Genomic DNA, 22899 nt, shown 5'->3' with positions numbered 1-22899 from the left:
AGTACCAACGGAGCAAGAGAGAGAGAGAGAGAGAGAGAGAGAGAGAGAGAGAGAGAGAGAGAGAGTGTGTGTGTGTGTGTGTGTGTGTGTGTGTGTGTGTGTGTGTGTGTGTGTGTGTGTGTGTGTGTGTGTGTGTGTGTGTGTGTGTGTGTGTGTGTGTGTGTGTGTGTGTGTGTGTGTGTGTGTGTGTGTGTGTGTGTGTGTGTGTGTGTGTGTGTGTGTGTGTGTGTGTGTGTGTGTGTGTGTGTGTGTGTGTGTGTGTGTGTGTGTGTAGTGTATATCTATGAAAGAAAATATATAAAGTACCGTGCCGTAATTCAGAGGATTCAAAACGCTTCTCGCTGCACAAGTATATTCGTTTACGTATTCCAAAAGGCTACAATTTTCATCCGTACGCCTCTGAGCGGCTCACAAAGGCTCATCGCGACTCAGCCTCACAGCTCGGCAGCAGCAGCCGTGGCGTGAGGTTTACCTGCTGCTGCCAACAATAGAAGAGCTGATGTACTCGCGGGCTCTCCAAATATACATGGGAGTGTGTGGGAGACTCGATCAATAGGCCACCTGTTGCTGCAGTACTGTCGCGAGCGGCTGCTGCTGCTGCTGCTGCTGCTGCTGCTGCTGTTGTTACTGCTGCTGCTACTCTTCTGGATGTTGTTGTTGTTATTATGTTATTAACACTAACATTTTTCATCACTATTATTACTGACATTATTATCATGGCAGGATCTTGTAAAGAGCATGTGGTAATGTGTGTGTGTGTGTGTGTGTGTGTGTGTGTGTGTGTGTGTGTGTGTGTGTGTGTGTGTGTGTGTGTGTGTGTGTGTGTGTGTGTGTGTGTGTGTGTGTGTGTGTGATTTCGTAATATGTAGTATCTAACTTTGAGGCTAGAGCGGTCTAGACGTGGCTGCCAAATGTAAATGGAGGAAAATATTTCCTCATTTATAGTTTACTGCTGAACTAAGCTTCTTTCGATAATGGCAGCGGCACCACAGGAGTTTTGTTACCTTTTTGCTGACAAGCCTGTAAAGAGCGTGTATGGACAGAATGCCAGGTGCATGTGACACAAATAAGCTTCTTTTAATTATTCTATGTGTCACGCAGTAGTAGTTCATGTGCCAAATTGTGACCAGCAAAGAGCTGCCGTGTATTTACATCCCGCTTGGTGCCTCTTGATGGCGTGGCTTTCCCTCATCACTCACTCACTTTAGTCTCCCACCGAGGAGCATCACCGCCTGCCGCTGCCTTATAAGATGCGTCCAAACAACACTGCAGGCGCCATCCGGTACTACATGACACACTTGACACCCTGAAAAAGAGGCCGAGCATGCTGCACCTCAGCACCCACAGACAAGTACAGCTAATGAAGGCCGAGCAACAATCGCAAATTATTGTGTTTGAACTAACATGCTTTCTCGTTTGGTTGCCAAGGATGCGGCACGAGGTTACTGACTCCAACGGACGGACAGTGGTGCTGGTGGTGGTGGTTTCTAGTGGTGGTGGTGGTTTCTAGTGGCGGTGGTGGTGGTGGTAGTGGTCCCCTCGCAAGACAAAGACCAGAACCACTACCCTTCCTCCTACGCCCTTAACCGCGACGCTACAGTAAATGGAAAAAAAAATCAAATGAGCGTCACGAGTTGGCGTCCACGCGGTTCGCACCCAGCTGGGCCGTGAAAGCGTGAGCATCCGCGGCCAGCACGTGGCCCACGGCGGCGCCTCTCCACACCCTGTTGTTGCCAGATATCCCACAAGTCCCCTCTAATCCTTGTGGTTGCATAAGCTCCTCTCCACACATAAGTAACGTCTCCCTCGCGTCTAACATCCCGCCGCCTTCCCCAAGAGGTGCCGGGCAGGGCCGAGACCGCCCCCACGCCTGGCACTGCAAGAAGCGAGGATGACTGGTAAAGCCATCTTGAGGAGGCTCGGCTAAGCGGTATGCTCTTGTCACTTCTCACCCCCACTTATGCAGGCTCTCTTCCCCTCTCTCTACTTGTTTGCTCTCTCTCTCTCTCTCTCTCTCTCTCTCTCTCTCTCTCTCTCTCTCTCTCTCTCTCTCTGTACCACACTTTCTTTGTGCATGCAAACTGCTACGTATTTTTTCTTCATGTATATTTAAGGTTTCTATGCCAGGTCAATACGTCTGTCTTCCGTGAGGAGGTACTGAGCCGTGCCGCGTGCCAAGTGTGTCTGACGCAGTCGCCGCCTCTTGGCCACAGACGATATTGTTATGTTGAAGGTAACGACATGATAGAAGGATGAACCATAAGGCACCTCGTCATAAGATTCATCTCCGCAATATTCCGAACCCTTTGAGTCAGGGTATTCACCCGTGAGTGATACAAGATCATAGTGAAATACCCTGAGTCTCTGCCTCTTACTAATCATCTCTCCTCTCCAGCAGCAGCTTGGCAAAGCGGAGGGAGAAAAGCGTGGCGGTCATTTACCAGTTGTGTGACCAAACAAGTGTACAGGACAAGACACCACCACTGTTGCTGTTGCTGGCGCCACGTGTTCTACTCCCAACACCATTACTTGGTCAGAAGATTCAAGCTGGTACTGAGAGGAGATACTTTACTGCATTGCGTAAAAATCATCCCACAAGAAAGTATCTGTATCATACGTAGTAACCTAAGCCATACCACAGCTGCGCAACGCAATGAGAAAATAAATAGATGAAACGAAAGATGAATACATGTATATAAATAGACGTACAAATAACTATAGATAGAAAGATAGAAAGAAAGACAGATGAAGGAAGCATCTAACTAAACAAATATGTATAAACAATAACAAACAGATACGCGTAGCTAGAAAACGGAGGAAGAAAACGAATAACTAACTTAACACATAGATAAACAAACTCAATGATAAAGAAATTAAACAAATCGACTGAACCTAAGCTGAAGAAAAGACACAACAGCTTAAACTCAAACAGCGCAGCGTGAGGGCACTTGACTGACACATAACTTCAATAACGTCACCAGGGAAAAAGAAAAGTTGTGAAACATAAAAAACGTGCGAAAAATCTTGCATAATAATACCAAGGAGAAAGGAAAGGGAAATAAAGGCACAAGGAACAGGTTTATTGAGTGGATAGCTCGTTTCTTTAAATCAACAAGGAGTGCATGATGGGTTGTTTTTTCCCCATTCGTAGCTTGATGGTAAGTTTGATGTGTCATAATTAGCTTGACGGCCTGTTTTATATCATTTAATATGTAGTTGATGGATAATTCAATGGATAATTTAATAAGTGGCTTCTTACGCAATCTAATGAGGAGTTCAACACGCTAAGGTTTTTTTTCGCTAATTTCATGAATGCTTAATTAAATCATTCAACTGACTCTTTACTAGTTGCTAAGTACTGGGACTCATATTTACCTTGAGTTTTGTGTACGATTAGACCATTGTATTGACATCAGGCAGGGTCTATGGAGGACAGAAGATAAATGGCCAGTCTTCATTATTCTAATTCCCCACATGAGTTTCTGAAGCTGTATAAAATCACAAAAAAATAAGTGGAGTGAATATGGAAACGCGTCATAGTACTGAAGGGGTTAAATAAAAGAGTTTAATTCATTAAGATAGTTTAACGTATGGGTTATGACCCTGACCTAAAGATAGCACTCACAAGCGAAAGAAAAGACGCAGCCAGAACCACTAAGGTAACAAAGGCATGCAGACGCGTGGCCAGAGGATGTGTTCGGGGAAGACGCGGGGGGCGGGATGCAAACACTACACCAAGGCCTCGCACTGCTCCTCACTCTGAAGCGATCCTACGCCGCACCCTGAATACTTTCAAAAGGCTCTAGTTGGTGTTACAAGGGTTTCCAAGGCCATTTTTTAATGACTCTGGTGACAGATAAACAAGACTTCTACATCATTAACAATAAAATCACTCTTGGAATATGGCTTATCGTCTGTGTGACCTTTGAAAATAGACGTGATGAGAGAGCAAAGCGTTTCAGAGTGTTGGACACGGTATCACATAATATCAACTAAGATTTATACAGCATCAACAGGAGAAACACTGAAACACTCTTGGAAATCCATCAAATCATCACTGCGAGCTTTGAAAATAGACGTGATGAGAGAGCAAAGCGTTTCAGGACACGAGCAACCGGACCACACTCCAGCTTGATGCAGTCACGTGACGCCGCTCCTCAGCCCACCACTTGCCCCGCCTGCCCCGCCTTGCCCCGCAATGACCTCCTTCACAACTCCAATACACAGACTCGACGACTTATTTACGCATTTCTCCAGCATGGTGTGTGTGTGTGTGTGTGTGTGTGTGTGTGTGTGAAAGTTATGAATATTATTATTAAGATCTGTATCTCCCATCACATCACATCTTGGTGCATCTCATGTTACTGCCGCTCGCTGCTGGTTGGATGCTTCCAAGGCACCTCGCGCGCCCACCCACTCACACACACACACACACACACACACACACACACACACACACACACACACACACCTATACTCTCGTTCATCATCCCGATCCCTCTTCACTATATCACGTCATACACTCATATCCTCCTCCTCCTCCTCCTCCTCCTCCTCCTCCTCCTCCTCCTCCTCCTCCTCCTGCTCCACATCCTCTCCCTTACCACCTCCACCTTCTCCTCCTTTTTCTTCTTCTTCTTCTCTACCTCCTCCTCCTCTTTCTTCAACTCCTCCTCCTCCTTCTGCTCCTCCACCTCCCCTTCCTCTGTACCAAGGCCAGCAAGGAAACAAAATACAGGCGGAGGTGTGACCATTAATCTTCTGACGACGTTACTCAGCCGGAGAGAAAAATTGTATCCAAAAGTAAGAGAATCTGGGAAAGGCCGAGGAGGAGGAGGGGAAGGAAAGAAATGAAGAATAAGACGAAGGGAATTATGGGACAGAAAAGAGCTGTTACTATACTAAAGCATCATCATTATCTCTACAACATACTCTTAGTACATCACACACACGCCTCTCTCTCTCTCTCTCTCTCTCTCTCTCTCTCTCTCTCTCTCTCTCTCTCTCTCTCTCTCTCTCTCTCTCTCTCTCTCTCTCTCTCTCTCTCTCTCTCTCTCTCTCTCTCTCTCTCTCTCTCTCTCTCACACACACACACACACACACACACACACACACGGGAACCAAAATACATACATACCAAACTTTCGTGCTCTCCATTCAAATACAGATTGCCATACATAAGCCCAATCCCGCTGTTACATAACCATACAAATCAATGAACAATTGAATGAATGAACAAATAAATAGCGTAATAGATATACTGATTGAAACGTCGATGAATAAATGAATAGATAAATGAATGCATACGTAGATAGATGAATAGGAACTACAATAAATAAATGAACGGATGAAATAACCAACTGAATAAGTTAATACAAAGCGGCTTTCATGTAATTCCATCTCTCGCCAACTATTTACTGTTTCATTCAGGGAAAAAAAAATACCTCAATATATTTTTGGCCTCTTTTTTTTTTTTTTATTTACATACATTTTTTTTAATCAGATTTTGCCTAGAAAATGAGGAATCCGCACGTTTTTTTTTTTTTTTCTTTCTTTCCTTTTTATTACTTTAAAGTCTTATTTTATTTTTCCCTTAGAAGACTGCCAGTTGTAAAAAAAAAAAAAATACCGTTTAAGCTCAGAATAGTATATAAAAATGCTATAGACTTTATCATCAGTATTTTTGCACTAATAATCACGTATGATTATTAACTTCAGTATTTCGTGAGGGCACAATGTAACCTTATAAAGAGGGGAAAACATTACCTGGTGAAAGAAACACCAAGCTGCCTAGGGAGAACTTATCCTAATTACATTTAAGTTGGTTACATTAAGCTAGTGTGGGTTACTTAAGACCTTTATCTATTCATCTAACTATTTATCTATCTTTTTTTATGTCTCTCTGTTCATTTTATCTATTCATCCACCTATCTATCTATCTGTTCATCTATATATCTATTCATCTATCTATTTGTCTGTTTATTTATCTTACTGCCTGTCTGTTTACCTTTTTTCTGTTAAATCAATTATCTATCTATCAGTCAATCGCTGTCGCTCAATCTATCTCTGAAATTCCTTGCCTGCTTCTTTCATCCTTGCTATCACTTGAATTGTTTGAAAAGAAGAGTATCAAGACTTTCCTAAATCTAGAATGGCTAACTTATTTCAGAAGACATTATATAAACAACCTTTTAGAAACGGTAAAATGAGCTCGTTCTTTTCTTTTTCTACTTCTTCTTCTTCTTTTTCTTCCCCCTCCTCTATTCTTCTTTTCTTTTTTCATTTTTCTTTTCTTTTCTTTTTCCATTTTTCTTCTTCTTCGTCTTCTTCTCCTTCCTGGAATCTTGACTAATCTCAACATACACGCAAAAAATAATTCTTCTATCCATCACTGTCTACACGAATGAGACGTCACGTGACTTAACCTAACCCAACGTATCCCAAGTGCAGCTGCCGCGTCAGAGCTCCCTGTGATGCCTAAACCTAATGTGCACTTTTTCTATCGACGCACGGTTGCCTCAAGTATTGTTGCCATGCTCTACAAACTGTTACGGATAAAAGGTAGTATACAGCAACTATCTCCACTTTACAGCACACTATGTTCTTTTGGTATTTATGAAGCTCTCTCTCAGTTTAAAGCAATTCATTAGTCCAGGCATTAGTTTCTGCTCACTTTATAAACATGCAATTCACTAGACTTCATGACACCACTAGTGTGTTAACTGTACAAAAAAAAGGAATAGGAAAAATATGTACGTTTCCATATAAAAGCCACTGGTTGCATTGAACAAGCACGCAGCGCCTCTAACGTGACCAATTCTGCGCATTTATTATTGCCTGACTCTGCATCGCGACACGTACTTAGCACAGGGAGGAAAAGTGTAGTGATGGCTGCACTTGGGTGACGCAAGCCGCCGACAACCAGCTGGCAAGGTAATACTTTCTTGCCACTCCCAGGCCATCAAAGGCTTTTTTTTTTACCCTTGCCCCGAGCAGGTCATGGCAACAAACAAGGAAAACTAGTAAATAAATCAACAATAGTAAGAAAGTAGAAAAGACTATCGTAAAAAGTGGAAAAGAAAAGGAAGAGGAAGAACAAGGACAAGAAGAACAAGAATAAAACAAGAAGAACAAGAAAAGAAAAGAACAAGAAAAAGAAGAAAAAGAAGTGGAAAAGAAGAAAAAAATATAATATACAATAATATGGATAGCTGGAAGGAGATTAAAGACTAAAAATTAAATGAAATTCCAATTAATTCTGAGCTTACATTCTTCATGTAAAACTCATTTCCTTTACAAAATACATAACAACACAAGCACACAAAGCAGGATCGCGCAAGTAAAGACAAAAGAGAGGAAGTTCTCGTCCACCATCTCATCTGCCTTCCTCTCCTTGCCATGCCCTTGAATAAGAAAGCATCAAGAGTCTACGTTTCCTTCTCCTGAGCCTAAAATATTCATATCCCCACCGCCGCCACTCGAGGTGACCCACTCGCGGCTGCACATACGTCAGGGCATGTCAGGTTGGTAGTAATAGGTCAATGGATCATCTAAAAATGGTTCTTCCCTTCCATGTGACTGAGGTGAATTATAATGAACGGAATAGAAGTGGAAAAAAAAAGAGCGAAAAAGAAAACGAAATTGAATCTAAACTTTCATCGCATACATATTGAACCTTCGTAGAAACGGGATATTGTATGTAAGCTGCTCTTGACATTTGAATATCGAGAGGTAAAGTTGAGCAATCAAGGAGAGTATGTATAAAATTTTATGTCAGTGTTTAGTATCAGAGATACAATAATGATCTTTTCTGTTTTTTTTTCTCCTTTCTCGTATTTGACAGCAATATTCTTTTTATACATTTCTTTATTCTGGAAGCGAGCCATGACGTATTAAAAACCAAAAGCAAACCTGTACAAAATGTCACTTGTAGATGAATAAACATAATTTATAAAATCCTGAAAGAGATACGTAGCTAAACAAACACGATAAAAATACACAACTTCTTCAACAACACCCGGAGGAGTGGGTATAGAGGGTTCCATAACTACGTATAGAGCAGATTTTTATCAATGGTGGTGCTGAGAGATGCGGTTGTGTGACAGTGAGCTCAGGAATGAAGTCGAGCACATTCAAGTGAGGAAAGCAGAAAGGTGGTGACATCATGAACTCAAGGCAAGACAGAAAGACTACTCTCAATGTGAAAAAAAAACAATAAATAAATAAAAAAGAAACGAACAACACAAAAACATTTCACATTTCAGGTATGCAGAAGGGACAGAATTTCAATAAGGAGGATATACGGGATCAGATCTGCGAAGAATACTGAAAAAATGTGTGGAAGGGAACGTTAGTCTTACCAGAGATGCAACAGTTGTAAGAAATAAACAAAATACATAAAAAAAAACATGAAAGAAATAATAGTTTGTTAAAGTTTGTAAGCCAGTAAAAAAAGAAAAGACAGTCGAGGATCGTGGATTCAACCTGTTAACATAAGCAAGGAGAGTGACAATGCTTCATTTACTTCCATTTATATACTTTAAAATGTGTCGTTTTTATGTGAGGCGTTTCCTTTTTCCTGTTAGAGTTGAGTAATATCTCTTCCTTTTATTATTATTCCTCTTGTTTTCTATGCAGTATCGTATTTCTATATTTCCCTTCTTTAGTTTTCAAGCAATTCAAATGAAATATCTCTTTTTCTTTTTGTGTTTTTGTATAGCATTTTTTTTTTTTTTCTGTCTCTTTTTTTGCGATTCATCTTTACAATCCTACTTTTCCCTTTTCTATTTTCATTCTTCATTCACACATTATAACATTTTTGTGTGTAGAATTTCTTTCTGTGTGTGTGTGTGTGTGTGTGTGTGTGTGTGTGTGTGTACTACATCTTTTTAAGCCGCTTTGTCAGTTTGTCTTTTTACTTCCATCTCTGCGAAGCTGTTTCATTAGCAGATAACTATAAGCTAGAATCATATCTACTTTTTCTTCCCATTTTTCAACGCAATATGAAAAAAGAACCAGCGCCAGATTACTTCGCCCCGATGGATTTTACTCATCCCTGAAACATTCATCATTTCTACTAATCTAGGAATGAATAACGAATGGATGAACAGCGTGTGGGAGCAGCGTGAAGCGTGGGCGGTGGGAAGGCTCGTGGGCTCAAAATTATCGCTATCTTTAACCCTTGCACTGTTATAGATTTCTTTTCATAAGAATACAAGGTGTGAAGAAAATCGTGCTTCCATGGTTACAGAGAGAAAACATGTGAGCAGGAAGTTAACTGATCTCTTTTCTTATCCACACAACTAATTGAGGCACTCCAGCATATAAATAAGCGTCCAGAAGTCTTAAAAGCTTCACTGCTATAGTCTTCCTTTATAAACATTATACGTGCTGTAAAAAGTCCTTCCTTGGTTACAGAAAGAAAATAAGAGGAAGAAAGAAGCAACGTTTGTCTTCTTTACGCCACAAAACTATTTCAAAGCCTCCAGCACTTACGTAAGCACCTAGAAATACTCCGAAGAGGATATGAGGAAATATTTGTCTACCAGTGAAAGGGCTACTGATAAATAGAAACAGTCTCCGTGATGAATAAACAGCAGCGGATGGTAGTGATATTTACATTGACTTCAAAACCAAAGTCGTGTATCCCATTCGCTTCATTATGTCCTGCCTTGGATGGAAGAAGATATTAAAGGCAGGTGAAGGAAATGGCGTGAAATAAGTCTTTCGAGTAAATCACTGGATCTGAAGGAAAAAAGAATGAGAATGAATCATTTCCTCTCTCTCTCTCTCTCTCTCTCTCTCTCTCTCTCTCTCTCTCTCTCTCTCTCTCTCTCTCTCTCTCTCTCTCTCTCCCTCCCTCCTCCCTCCTTCCTCCTCCTCCCTCCCAATTCCTCCTTCCTACCTCCCTCCCCACCACATCAATCTCTCTCTCTCTCTCTCTCTCTCTCTCTCTCTCTCTCTCTCTCTCTCTCTCTCTCTCTCTCATGCCACTCGAATTCAGACAACAGACTTTTTGGCCTTAGTATAGGAAGAAAAATAGCTAACAAAGCGATCAGATTAGTGAGAATGTATGTACAAAAAAGTCCCTGCCTTGACGCTGCAAATAATCTCTCCCTGCAACAGTGCCTCGTTTTCACGCCTCTACGGGTCGTTCACACCACCTCACTATAAAAACTACCACCCACCACCTCCTCTTCCTCATCCAGCTCCTCCTCCTTCTCCTGTACATTCACGCGCAGAATCATTATACTCTTGGACCTTTGCCTGTTAACTTGCCCAACAAATAGCAACGCCACTTTTTGCGTCAAATTATCTTTTTTTTTTCTGGTCCATAGTGTTGATTAAGGTGGTGTGGATGATGATGGTGGTGGTAGTAGTAGTAGTAGTAGTAGTAGTAGTAGTAGTAGTAGTAGTAGTAGTAGTAGTAGTAGTAGTGCTATATTTTCTTATTGTACTTATTTTTTTTCCTCTTTTCTATCCTAACATCCGGTTCACGACTTTCTCTCTCTCTCTCTCTCTCTCTCTCTCTCTCTCTCTCTCTCTCTCTTCGTGTTTGTTAATCAGAACAGGTGTTCTCGTTGGAGACTCTCTCTCTCTCTCTCTCTCTCTCTCTCTCTCTCTCTCTCTCTCTCTCTCTCTCTCTCTCTCTGATATATTCAAAACAATAAGAACTCCAAGTAACTAAGTCTTAACTATTGCCGACCAACTTTTAACAGAATTCCCTTGGTGCATTATCGGCCAGCCCACCAAACGCGAGCATTCATCATCATCATATAATGTAAACGTTCGTGCTTATTACTGAGGAAAAACTTTATGTGCCCTTCATTAACTTGGCCAAAGAGAACTGCGGCAGAAGAAAGAAGTAGGGAGGGAAGGAGGGAGGGAAGATTGGAAGAAAGTTGTGTAAAGTGGTGTAAAGAGTTTGGGTAAATGAAAACATGAATGAGGAAAGACAGGCGACGAAAACGTGAAAGAGAAGGTAGTGAGAGGAAGATTGCGACGATTAAGGAAAGGATGAGCAGAGTGTGAGGAGAAGCAATGGAGAGGAAAGCATCAAGAGGAGAAGGAATACTGCGGAAAAGGAAAGACAGGAAAAAAAAATAGATGAGAAAAAAGACAAGAACAATAGAGAGGAAATTAGCAAAATAAATGGTAATGGAAAAAAGGCAAATGATATGAGAAAAGTAGGAGAAGAGCATAAAAGAGAATAAAGGCGGGTTCACACGTGCGCCAATTTGCGACTGAAATTTTACGTTGGCATAGTTTTCGACTCAAAATCAATACCTAGCGACTGGAGAAACCAAAAACTAACTTGTCAGTCGATTTGCGACTTTATTTACATCGTGACGTCACGGAGTAAGCTTTGAAAATATGGTCTCCAGGTGAAGAGAAGATATTAGAGTTGGTAAGGGAAGATGAACACATCTGGGATCCCAGAAATTAATCTTACAGTAAAAAAAAAAGCTTGCGCAAATCATCTTTCGATGATTTGCGAAGTGAGGATTGAAGACTTGTCAGGATTTTCGTCTTCTTAAGATTAACAATTTTCTTATGAGGCTAATTTAGAGTGTGGTAGACACTTTCTTTCCTTCTACTTAGCCAGGAACGTATCCACAGGCATTTTTTTTTTTCTGTTGACTCTTCTGGTACGCCAAAGAAGAGCAACCACCGCTTCACCATCGTCACTGGAAGAAGACACCTTGGCGGTTAGGTGTTTGTTTACATTCACTTCCCGCCAAGGTGTCAACTAGCAGATACTTTCCAGTCGCTACGTGTGACACTTTCCGACTAGAAGGGAAGAATCGGAAATTCTACTAACGTAAAATTTCAGTTGCAAATTGGCACTTGTGAACCCGCCTTAAGGAAGGAAGGGGAAAGAGAGGTGGGTGCCTTGTGGTGAACATGCCCGTATTAAAAAACGCGTTGCTCTCACCAAGACAATTTCCAAGGCCACCGAGACAACTAGCCGGATTTTTAAGACAGTTTATCCTTTTAATAAACTAGAAATCTTACCAATCCATCACCAGAACCATAAAAATACTTTTAAAAACACGAATATCTTCAACTGGAGACTTTGGAAAGCAGTGGTGGTGTGAGATCAAAGCGTTTCAGAATACGAGCATATAGCGAATAGTCACCACCACCACGTAAGCCTTTCAATAAGTATACCTTCAGTGTCTACCCAAAACTCTTCGTCAACAAATTCCCTACACATATGAGCCTCTCAAGAACACTCGCTGTACCTGAAAACAATCAACATCACATCACAAACATCAAGGAGTCCTTTCCATGATGACAAATAAGAATTCAGGTTTACAAAATCAAAGAAACGACTATTTGTTCACCATTTCCACATATTTTCTCCGTGCTGTTTAGAAAATGAGAAAATTTCCATTGCTTTTAATTAATTATATCCTCGCGGGTCCCAAATTAAAGCTGAGAGGAAGCGTAAAAAGAATACAGCAGTCACGGTGAAAGGCTGATGGATGGATAGATGGCCTTCTCGCCTCCTCCTCCTCCTCCTCCTCCTCTTTCAGGTAGACTGTCGCACACTCGTCTAGACTTTAAAGCTGACTCCCAAAAGAGAGCGCGGAGGTTTGGAGGAAAGGGTTTTGATTGTTTTAAGGCATCAAGCATCAGTCCAAGGAACCAACACCGCGCCACCATCGCTCGCTCCACTGCATCAACTTTGCTCATCCATTGTGTATTTACGAACATGCAGCTCTTGCGTGACCAGAGCGGTAAATTCACCCCACTAATCCTCTTTAGCAATCCCTTGGAGCCGCAAACTTCCAAACAGTTAATGTGTTTTGTTTTGGCAACTTAAGGAAAGAAATCTAAGTCTCCACGTTCCCTGTTTTCTCTGAAATTGAATTTGGAATTGATATTCAAAGATTCTGATAAAAAGTTTAGTTTCGGTCAACAGAAGGAAAACAGAAAACAAATCAGACACGGTTCGCCTGAGAGTATAAGACAAGGGAGATTTTCGACCTTCCATCGAGTTCATGCTCCAGAGAAAACGAAGGCAAGCCCATTACGAGGAAGACTTCGTTATATTTCAGATGCGCCTCAATAATGCTCCTCGTTTCTCTCCGCGAACACAGCAGCGAGGCATGAACTTTCTTTGTCTTTCCTCTCTCTCTCTCTCTCTCTCTCTCTCTCTCTCTCTCTCTCTCTCTCTCTCTCTCTCTCTCTCTCTCACACACACACACACACACACACACACTTATTCGTTGATACTATATGCGAGAGAATTGTAACAAATAACTATACATACAAGCATAGAACCAAACAGAATACACAACAGTTCTCCTTCAATAAAGCCACTTAACCACTTCTGGATAAAATGTATCATCACTAAATAGTGTCTTTCATTCAGTATTATTTTTTTCATTCTAGATTAAAAAACTGGCAAATATTATACATTTTCTTTTTATTTCCTGTTATAAAAGTAACCAGCTAAACACAGAGGAGCATGATAAATTAATTAACTGAGGCAGGCGTGTTGACCCTCAGGAAGTTAACCCCTTTAGTACTATGACGCTTTTCCATATTCATTGTGGTTAATATTTGGTGATTTTAGTGATTTTATACAGCTTCAAAAACTCATTTGGGGATTAAAATAGTGAAGACTGTGACCATTAATCTTCTGACCTCCATAGACCTTCCTGATGTCAATAAAATGGTCTAATGGTACACAAATCTCAAGGTAAAAATGTGTCCCAGTACTAAAGAGGTTCAGGTAAGTTCCTATAACTTAATGTGAGAGAAGCAGGTAGATAAGAAGACGTCACCAGTATATGCAACACGTGGCAACAGCACTCCCAGCAACTGCAAGGGTGTGGCCTACTAAGTCAAGAGGCTTCACACGCTTAGGAAAAAAAAAGTGCTCCATATGTTTTGTTGTATCATTCTCCCCAACACCCCACCCCCACACACACACACATAGGTACACACAAAGGACACAGTAAAGAGCTTTGTCCGGCGCGCGCGCGCGTGTGTGTGTGTGTGTGTGTGTGTGTGTGTGTGTGTGTGTGTGTGTGTGTGTGTGTGTGTTGGCACGTTTCTGAGCAGTCAAACAAAGGATGTGATTCTACGCACAAACGAAAATGAAAACAACAACAACAAGAGGTAATTTTGAAACACCTAAACATAACCGTAAAGAAGCGAGATTCGTACCTAAATGAGTGTTTGTGGGGAGGGTAAACGCGCCATCCCCACCTTTATGTTCCCATGGCAGTACCTATAACAGTATTCCGTGCCACTCAAGGACAAAAAAAAATGCGGAATTGCAAAGACTTTTCATCACGTAATCTCTTCGCATGGTTTCTCCTCACCCACGTGTTCTGAGTCACTAATTACCTGATTGCGCTTCATTGTATCCCACGTCAATATTCTACATCTCGTGACATCCTAAAAGTGGACGTGATAATTATTGAAATGGAATATTATTTTGACAGAGAAATTATCTTTCTTATACCAGAATAAAATCAAACAATTGCATAGCTGAGGGAAAAAATATTTCTTCTTTTTGCTTCAAACTTGTGACCATATATATTCTAACGAGTAACTACAGACACATCCTCTTTTTTTTTGTTTTCAACTTTGTCAGAAACATCATGCCAGCAAAACGTCAGTCTGTCTAAAGGCGATAAACTGCAAGAAAACAGGTCACACGAATTTACTTGCTGGGGCAGACTCCTTTTAACGTGATCTTATATATAATCTTACGCCGACCATGATGAAAAATAAAGCTTGGGTCTCAAACAACGGAGTGTGCATGTTAACGGTACAGAATTTCATGAACATTATTGGCAACATTAGGTTTTGTGCATGTACATCCTTCCAAACCTGTACTGTATGGGTAGAGTAAGTATCTGTGAAAACTTTACTACTATTCAATGATTGACTTGTGTATTTATTTGCCTCCAAGGACTCGCAAACTTCACTAGACGGTCGAGAAAACGTCTTTACATCATTTAACGTCACTCATTCGCACGAATTTTTAAACATTACAACGATGCATCATGACCACTTTCAAAAGAGTGGTTGAAGTTATATGGGGGTTTTTATGGTGCTTATAAACTTCTAGTGACAGATTAAGGAGATTCCTACACTGTTAACAGGAGACACACTCTAAAAATGCCGGTTACTTAACTCTGTGGCCTTTGAAAACTGTCGTGATGAGAGTGCACAGTGTTTCAAAATACGGGCCATAAACGAGAACGAAACGAGCATTACCACCTCCACCACTACAACGACCACCATCACCACCACCTACTACTTCACTCGCCACGCCACTACTATTCCCTCCACACACACACACACACACACACACACACACACACACACACACACACACACACACACACACACACACCACTACAGACTTAAGGGCCTCTACCTACTCTACTTTCCTCCACTCTCTCCCTCCCAACCTACCGCCTCTACCGCCATCAGCACCACCTACGCCCTTCCGCCCCTTGCAACATCTCAGGCACACACTCCTACTCCACCTTCCTGCCACATCAATCCCACATTCTTGGCTCAGATTTCAAAGACCTAATCCATTTACACGACTAATTGGAATAGGTTTTCTTGGTGTACACACACACACACACACACACACACACACACACACACACACACACACACACACACACACACACACACACACACACACACACACACAGTAGCAAGAAACAAAGTCGTTAAGCAAAAATATATTTCTAAATCTTATGTAATTTGTTTTTGTTTTACGACGCAGAGAGAGAGAGAGAGAGAGAGAGAGAGAGAGAGAGAGAGAGAGAGAGAGAGAGAGAGAGAGAGAGAGAGAGAGAGAGAGAGAGAGAGAGAGAGAGAGAGAGAGAGAGAGAGAGAGAGAGAGAGAGAATATATACTGTACAAAGGTCTAAAAAATAATTAAAAATATATATACAAAGCGGACAGACTTCAATCGATTCCGGCACCAATAAAATACCGCTGCACAGAAGCGACTGGTATTTCAATATTGGATGACAGAAGCTGCATCTTTCATCGGTTATGACGCGTAAACTTTAAGGCAAACAAAGCGATTATCAAGGATTTAGATGGAGGTGGTCTTGCCATGGTACGAGAGAGAGAGAGAGAGAGAGAGAGAGAGAGAGAGAGAGAGAGAGAGACTATAAGGGTACGAATCTGCGTAATGGTTAAAGATACGTATGACGCTTCTCTTCTTTCTTTTTTTATTTATTTATTTTTAGTTTTATCTATTTTCCCTTCAGCAACGTCTGCCTCGGCCTGGTGGTGATAAGGTAACAGTGTCCCTCCAGGAAGACATATAAAATTAAAAATCAAATGTACATGTGTAAATATATTAATTCATTCATTAGAATATACAAAAAAAAAACATGAAATTAAAAAAAAAGAAACATGCTTTGGGACAAGATTCACTCAGTGTTGTACAGACTTCGAAACTTCATTGTCTTCTCTTCAATGTCAACTATGTAAGTATTCAACAAAGTCTATCAGTAGATTCCTTCACTTTCCCTCCAGTAAACACAAGCTACACTGAAACAACACATGCAGGCAGCGGCTCAAGCACCGGTGAGTATCGTGAACAATTTAAACAATCAACATTTTTTTAACGAAGACGAAATAAGTTTACTCTCTCAAGGGAAATTTGTCCAACTCTCCCTGCCAAAGCTTTGTTCATGAGACCTCTTGTTGTTGTTGCGCAATACGGAAGTCAAGATTCATCGCTTTTTATTCTCTCTTTGTGCATTCTATTTTCGTAGTGTGTTTATGAATTGAGCACACGTGTATGTACTGCAGTGCGTCTTAAGTTTCTGTAAATGATACTTTTTTTTTTACGTAGGGAAGACGGCCAGCCATGGGCAAAAAAAAAGAAAGTTAGAAAAAAGCCCACTTGAGCGCTGGCTCTCCAAAGAGTAGAAAAAGTGCCAAAACCATCAGCCAGAATTAGGGGAGCAAATGCCTCGATACCTCCCTCTTAAAAGAAGACAAGTTGTAGGAATTTGGAAATACAGATGCAGGGAGGGAGTTCCAGAGTTTACCAGTGAAAGGGATGAATGATTGAGCGTACTGGTTAACTCTTGCATTAGAGAGTTAGACAGAATAGGGATGAGAGGAAGAAGAAAGCCTTGTGCAGCGTGGCCGCAGGAGGAGGGGAGGCATGCAGTTAGCAAGATCAGTAGAACAGTTACCATGAAAATAGCGATAAAATATAGAAAGGGATGCAACATTTCGGCGGTGAGAAAGAGACTGAAGACAGTTAGTCAGAGGAGGGAGTTGATGAGACGAAGAGCTTTCGATTCCACCCTATCAAGCAAAGCTGTGTGACTGGAACCCCCAAACATGCGAAGAGTACTCCATACAGGGACGGATAAGGCCCTTATACAGAGTAAGCAGTTGGAGGGGCGAGAAAAACTGGCGGAGACGCCTCAGAACACCTAACTTCATAGAAGCTGTTTTAGCAAGAGATGAGATGTGAAGTTTCCAGTTAAGATTATGAGCAAAGGACAGACCGAGGATATTCATTGTGGAAGAGGAAGACAGTTGAGTGTCATTGAAGAAGAGGGGATAGTTGTCTGGAAGGTTGTGTCGAGTTGATAGATGGAGGAATTGAGTTTTGAGGCATTGAAAACTACTAGATTTTCTCTGCCCCAATCGGAAATTTTAGAAAGATCGGAAGTCAGGCGTTCCGTGGCGTCCCCGCGTGATCTGTTAATTTCCTGAAGGGTTGGACGTCTCTGAAAGAACGTGGAAAGATGTAGGGTGGTATCATCAGCGTAGGAGTGGATAGGGCAAGAAGTTTGGTTAAGAAGGTCATTAATGAATAATAGAAAGAGAGTGGGTGACAGGACAGAACCCTGAGGAACACCACTATTAATAGGTTTAGGAGAAGAACAGTAGCCGTCTACCACAGCAGCAATAGAGCGGTCGGAAAGGAAACTTGAGATAAAGTTGCAGAGAGAAGGATAGAAGCCGTAAGAGGGCAGTTTTGAAATCAAAGCTTTATGCCAGACTCTATCAAAAGCTTTTGATATGTCTAACGCAACAGCAAAAGTTTCACCGAAATCTCTAAAAGAGGATGACCAAGACTCAGTAAGGAAAGCCAGAAGATCACCAGTAGAGCGACCTTGACGGAAGCCATACTGGCGATCAGACAGAAGATTGTGAAGTGACAGATGTTTGAGAATCTTCCTATTCAGGATAGATTCAAAAACTTTAGACAAGCAAGAGATTAAAGCTATAGGACGGTAGTTTGAGGGGTTAGAACGGTCACCCTTTTTAGGAACAGGCTGAATGTAGGCGAACTTCCAGCAGGAAGGAAAGGTAGAAGTCGATAGACAAAGTTGGAAGAGTTTGGCCAGGCAAGGTGCAAGCACAGAAGCACAGTTTTTGAGAACAATAGGAGGGACCCCATCAGGTCCATAAGCCTTCCGAGGGTTTAGGCCAGCAAGGGCATGGAAAACATCATTACGAAGAATTTTGATTGTAGACATGAAATAGTCAGAGGGAGGAGGAGAGGGAGGGACAAGCCCAGAATCGTCCAAGGTGGAGTTGTGAGCAAAGGTTTGAGAAAAGAGTTCAGCTTTAGAGACAGAAGAGATGGCAGTGGTGCCATCAGGATGAAATAAAGGAGGGAAAGATGAAGAAGTGAAGTTAGTTTTTGGCTAGATGCCAGAAGTCACGAGGAGAGTTTGAGTTTGAAAGATTTTGACATTTCCCATTTATGAAAGAGTATATATTTACGTAAAATTCTATAAAAAAATAAAAAAAAATTCGCGTACTGTACTATATTACTTTTCTGCGTCGTAAGTTTTTTTTTTTTTTATGTATACTATATCAATCATTAACCCAGGAGAATTATTAGTGTTTATTTTGTACGAGTTAAAGAAAATGTAGATACAGACTGATTGTATCTTGTCGCCACAGGAACGAGCACAGTGCGGCGCCTAAGGCAGAAAATTAGTGTTGAGAATCCTCGCAACACTACTGCCATCTGTCATCTGTTTATGTATGTAACGAGAGTGCTAGCGACGCATACCCGGCCCACCCACGTTTGGCATTATCCTCACCCCTTGGTTCACCTTGTCGTCACTCTAGCCTCCCTCTGTCCTGGCTTTGTCTCACTTCTACTGTAGTTTAAGTCTCTTTTATTAATATGACGCAATCACTTCACTGAGTCTTCTTCAGTCTTAAGTTCTCTGATCGGCTGACAATCTGCTTTCAAAACATAAAAATTTGTCATTATTGTAGGTGCTGAAGTTGGGGATTAAGGTGGTTCATGTTGTCCTGTCCAAGTGAGAAGTGACTTATCAGGAGTATCAACTTGATAAGAATGGAGTAGGAGTTAGTACGTAGGAAAATATATGAGAAAACCAAAACATCAAATCATAAGTAAATAAATACAAAAATCAAAACAAAGCATGCAAACGCGTCATTCTTTCTTGAGAATTGTTTTCAAAAGCTACAAAAAAAATGACTGCATAAGTTACCATATGTGCTATTTTTCGTATCACCCTTAATCAAACTATCAATATAATCATGAAAACCCTCAAAAAAGCACACAAGGACTTCAACTAGAGCCAATGAAAAGATAAAAAAAAAGAATAGTGTAGATCAGACGCAAAAACGTTTAGTAATACCGACCAAATGCGCAAATAAGACTGACGAAGGGAAGCGAGAAAAGAAATGAGTACGAGAGATCATCCAACTTATGACCACGACGTATTTACCACTTGTCTCACCCCTAACTCATCCCTGGCTTATCTGTGGCCCGTTCACTCCTTTACCCTTGGTCCACACCTGGCCTGTCTGATGTGCTACCCTCGCCCACCTCCTGCTCATTCCTACCCAAAGCTGCCTCTTATAGAAGTGACAACAAAAAAAGAGGAACATGTAGCCAGCATGAGATAGGTGATGACATGAAGTTGGCTGTTTTTTTGTTCCTTTTTATTACCTTTACTTCGTCTCCTCCTCCTCCTCCTCCTCCTCCTCCTCCTCCTCTCCTACTCTTCCTTCCATCTTTGTCCTTTCACTTAACTTCAGTAATTCTCCTTTCACCATTTTTTACTCGGATTGTCTTTATCTTCCTCTTTTCTCCTCTCTCTTTTTTTTTTTTTACAAGTTTTCTACAGTCTTCCTTCTTCAACGCTCGTGTACTTTTTTTTGTCTATCTTTAGTTCTTCCTTTCAATTCTATTCTATACCTTCTACCATTTTTCCCCTTCCTATTTTCTTTATTTTTTTTTCTCCTCTTACCTTACTCGAGAACTCTCTTCCAATTTTGGCCGCTCACTAATTTCCTTCCCTAATTTTTCTTACAAATATTTCCCTTCCTTTTCTTCCTCCTCCTTTTCTCCATCTTCCTTCCTTTACTGACATCTCATTTCCTTCGTTTTGCTCCTCCATTTTTTCTCTTCTTCACCCCCATATACTTCCCTTCCTTCTCTTTCCCCTTCTTTCCTCCATGTTCCTTCCTTCACTCACATTTCATTTCTTTCGCTTCATTCATTCTCTTTTCCTCTTCTCCTTTCATATGTTCCCTTTTCTATCTTCCGGCACTCTTCTTTTCTCATTTTCTTCCTTACTTTGCTTACCTACTACATTCATTCTGTAACCTTGTATTTCTTCTACTGTGCTATCTTGACACCTATATAGTTTTCCATTTTTCTTTCGTTTCTCATCCTCGTCGTCTTCTCCGTCGCCGCTCTTTCTCCTCCTCCTCCTCCTACTCCTCCTCCTCCTCCATTTCCTATCATGTTCTCTTATATTTCTTCTACAATCTCATTCGACAGTTCTTTTTCCCTTGTTCTTTTTTTTTTTCCTTCTTTCTCCTCCTCCTCCTCACAGTGACAGCAACGATCAGACAACCCCAGAAATTCACTGCTCGAGGTGTTGCCTGTTGCCTGTTTGACTTTATCTACGCCGTGAATAACTCGTTCCCAGTAACGGACCTTCAAGATTAAAAAAGAGAGAGTTACTCATATCTTTGCTTTTATTTACAAATATTCTTTTTATTCAAAACAGGTAAACATGTACAGTACAAGAAGGACGCAAAACTTCATGAAACTTTATGCTTCTCAAACTAACGATAAATATTGATAAATAGACGTCCGTAAAAGAAATGAAAAAATAAAGCTTGCAGAAAATTATAGCTTTTCAAGGTTAAAACATGAAAAAAGTTATTGAGGAGAAGAAAACGATGAAAATATACCAAGAAAATCCAGTGTTTTTTTTATATAAAACAAAATATGAGCATATAGAAAAAAATAAAACCAAGAAAATAAAGAAAATAGCCTTTTTTTAATATGATAACCCATTAATGAAAAAAAGAATGAAGGAAAGAGGAAAAAAAACATCAAGAAAATGATATGGTTTTCAGAGGACAGACATCTGAGAATGACGCCGTAGATCCGTGGATGACTTACCTTGAGACACAGACATCAAGGCAGAAAACCGTATGTCTTCACCTTAAAATTACTAACCTTTTCCTTCCTCGGGGCTTGGCACAAAGGGGAGAGGGGGGGGAAAGGGAGGGACCATCACAGCAGCACCCATGAGGAGGATTAAAGCCCATATATGTCTTGCCTCTACGTCTGCAGTCTCTCTCTCTCTCTCTCTCTCTCTCTCTCTCTCTCTCTCTCTCTCTCTCTCTCTCTCTCTCTCTCTCTCTCTCTCTCTCTCTCTCACACACACACACACACACACACACACACACACACACACACACACACACACACACACACACACACACCTGCAGGAACAAACACACACACATGCCAACCTCCCGGGCAGTAAACAGGCAGAAATAGCAGGCACCTGTTGGAAGACGGGCACGCGCACACACACACACACACACACACACACACACACACACACACACACACACACACACACACACACACACACACACACACACACACACACGACCGTGAAACCGAATGAAGAGGATAAAAAAAAGCACACACATATTTTTGAAACCCACCACACGCACTGCCGACAGGATTTGAAAAGTTAATCTCGAAAATCTATCTTGATCTAAGTCTCAGCACATATACTACTTCCTCTCCCAACCCGCACTCCCCCACGTTGCCTGCCACGCCTGTCACTCCGCACGCCCACACACACACACACACATACACACACTCACGACTCCTACTGCTCGTTCCACCTACTCACATTCACATACAGACTCTTACGTCCACTAGTGAATTTAGATTGAATTAGTCTGGATTAGGTTGGGTTAAATTAAGTAACGTTAGGTTGGGTTAGGTTAGGCTGGATTGGGTTGGGTTAGGTTGGGTTGGGTTAAGTTGGGTCGTGTAAGGTTTGTGTTAAGTCTACCCTATAGTTTTTTAGGTTAATTTTGGATACATTATGTTCGGTTATGATAAAGTTAGATCTGTTTAGGTTAAGTTAGGTTAGATTGGGGTAGATAGGTTAGATTTATCTGTGTATAGGTTTGTTAGGCTAAGTTTAAGTTATATCAGATCAGGTTAGGTTAGATCTGAACTGGTAAGGTTAAATTAAGTTAGGTTAGATTCTGTTATACTAGGATATTCATAACTCACACAATCCACATCCAACGACGCACTTCTATCCACTCACTTGTACATCACTCGCAGCCTCCTGACATTGGCTCCAATCCGTTCATCCATACACACCCTATGACAGACTGCATCTCCACTCCTTTCTCCTGCTCTAATTTAGGAACAATGGACATTTGACCACAATCTTAGCCACCTTGCACCAGCCCCGTCCCGTCCTTTCTCTTGGTCCGACCCGACAGTCACAGGATGGAAAAGATCGAGTTCTGTATTTTGAAACGCTCTACTCTCTCGCCACGACTATTTTCAGATACCAAAGAGATGATTAACTTGGTTCTTAA

At 41.3% G+C, this 22899-nt stretch overlaps 2 protein-coding genes across 6 annotated transcripts in view; both read right to left on the bottom strand.

Moving 5' to 3' along the window:
• The window catches only part of LOC123504992 (trichohyalin-like), a 335118-nt gene that overhangs the window by 299005 nt on the left and 13214 nt on the right, over window positions 1-22899 (bottom strand). The gene's annotated exons all lie outside the window — the stretch shown is intronic.
• LOC123504995 (cytosolic Fe-S cluster assembly factor narfl-like) overlaps window positions 21715-22899 on the bottom strand; it is a 29589-nt gene continuing 28404 nt past the window's right edge. The window contains exon 12 of the mRNA XM_045255994.1: window positions 21715-21765. The gene's annotated coding sequence lies outside the window, so the exon portion shown is untranslated. The remainder of the gene's footprint in view (window positions 21766-22899) is intronic.

Source organism: Portunus trituberculatus, chromosome 17 (genome assembly GCF_017591435.1).
Source record: "Portunus trituberculatus isolate SZX2019 chromosome 17, ASM1759143v1, whole genome shotgun sequence".
NCBI lineage: Eukaryota > Metazoa > Arthropoda > Malacostraca > Decapoda > Portunidae > Portunus > Portunus trituberculatus.
Note: the sequence above shows the minus strand (reverse complement) of the source record. Positions and strands in the feature narration are given on the sequence as shown.